This window comes from Mustela lutreola, chromosome 16 (assembly GCF_030435805.1).
Source record: "Mustela lutreola isolate mMusLut2 chromosome 16, mMusLut2.pri, whole genome shotgun sequence".
Lineage (NCBI taxonomy): Eukaryota > Metazoa > Chordata > Mammalia > Carnivora > Mustelidae > Mustela > Mustela lutreola.
In genome coordinates this window covers 55,922,978-55,925,010 of record NC_081305.1, presented here as the reverse complement: position 1 = coordinate 55,925,010, position 2,033 = coordinate 55,922,978, and positions in this window count along the sequence as shown.

Here is a 2,033-nt window from a genome sequence, read left to right as displayed (position 1 = left end):
CATTCCTCTGTGTCTTTGGATATACCGTTCCCTCTGAAACCTCATCCCCAATTCCCCTGCTAAAGTCCTCATTCTGTAATAGCTGAGGGGCTTCATCCTGGCAACTTTCTGTCTTCTGAGAAGTCCACCGTGTGTGTGTGTGTGCGCACACACACACACACACACAAACACACCCCATTCAGCAGGATCCCAGCCACAAGGATAGAAAGGTTTAGTATAGAAAAAGTATTATCTCCCAACACAAGACATCCTAGGGTAGGGTGATTCCAGGAAACCACTTCCTCCCATAACCTAGTTCTGCTGTGGCCCCAGAGTGGCTGCAGCTGCTCCAGATATCACATCTGTACCAACAGCTGATGAAGGAAATTGGCAGAGGTGACAAATCAGAGCCTCTTAGTACCCCTGCATGCCAGCGCGTGTTTGCCAGCACACCACTGGGCATAGCGTAGGTCCGGTTTGGTACCACAAAGAGGACGAAGTTTAAAGGAGGCTCAAATGATAAAAGCTATCTGAGGAGACACAAGGCCCCTGGGCACCAAGGGCAGGAAAATCTGCTGGGAGGTGTCCTGTGTGGCTCTGGCAGAGCCCAAGCCAGTGGCCTGGAGCCAGCTGGTGGGCCTCCTTGAGGAGGCAGCAGTGCAGGGAGGCACATACTTTCCACCCTCACCTGCCCCACCAGGCAGCTGGGACGGATAGCGACCCTGGGCCAGGTATTGGCAGCCTGTGGCCCAGGGACCTTTCTCTACTTTCAGAGGCCCTCTGGGGCTGCAGGCAAGCGCCTCCAGCAGCATGGAGTAAGGCCTCAAGGGAAGGTCATGGTCAAGTATGATCGTAAGGAGCTACGACCGGGAGGCATGGACCCAGAGCAGCTCCCCCCACAGAAAGAGGAAATTTGGGGGCTGGAGACTGATGTGGAGAGATGGGTCAAAGAGCTGCTGGGTGGCAGTTACAAACCCGCTGAGGCCTTTGTCTCTGGCCTGCTGGTAAGATCCTGGACTTGCAGAACCCTGAACATACCCCAGAAGTAAGGGTTTTCACTGCCATTGTGGGGACCTTTTTTTTTTTTTTTTTTTACTGTTACTGAACTGATGGGACTTTTAAAAAATTATCTGAGAGGCTCATTAACAACGCAAATTCCCAGACCCTGAAATATCCAAGGAAGGGTCTGGGGAGTTATACGACCTGCTGTGCACCCCGGCTTAAACCCCAACAATGACCACAAACAGCAGCCACAGCCACTCGGCTTCTGGAAGACTGGGAGCTGAGCCTCACTGAGCCAATCTGGAAAATGGGCATTAAATGGTAGAGTTCTTTGAAGTATCCAATAATAATACACATGAACAGTATGGCTCCTGAGTTGAAATTTGAGATCAGCAAGCAGTAATTTGTTATTATATGGACACATTTACGCAATTAGTGTCCCTGGGCATCTGTTGGTGACTTCCATATTGAAGGAGGTCCCCCATTCCAGCTGCCCAGGACCCTTTTGTGTCAGGCTTCCTTACTCTCTCTCCATCAGTAGACTCTAAGTTCCAAAGGAGCCAGGAGAGGGAGGTTCACATCTGTCAAGTTCGTGGCCCCATACAGTAGCATCTATGGCTGGTATACATGGTCAAGAACCAGGTCATCTCTGCCCCAAAGACCCCTCCGCCCCACCACTGCCTCCCTGTCTGGCCTTTTGTTCTAGTCTTTTTTGTTGTTGTTGTCAGAGAGAGTGAGCACAGGCAGACAGAGTGGCAGGCAAAGGCAGAGGGAGAAGCAGGCTTCCCGCTGAGCAAGGAGCCCGATGTGGGACTTGATCCCAGGATGCCGGGATCATGACCTGAGCCGAAGGCAGCCGCTTAACCAACTGAGCCACCCAGGCGTCCCCTTTTGTCTTAAATCAACAGGATTATTTTGACTATGTATATTCGGAAAATGATTTCTTGGTTGCTACTATTGGTGGTGGTCATTTCTTACAGCAGCAGCGAGACACTAATACACAGCAGCGAACATTTCTGTAGCACTTGGAACGTGGCAGGTGCCCTGCCGAG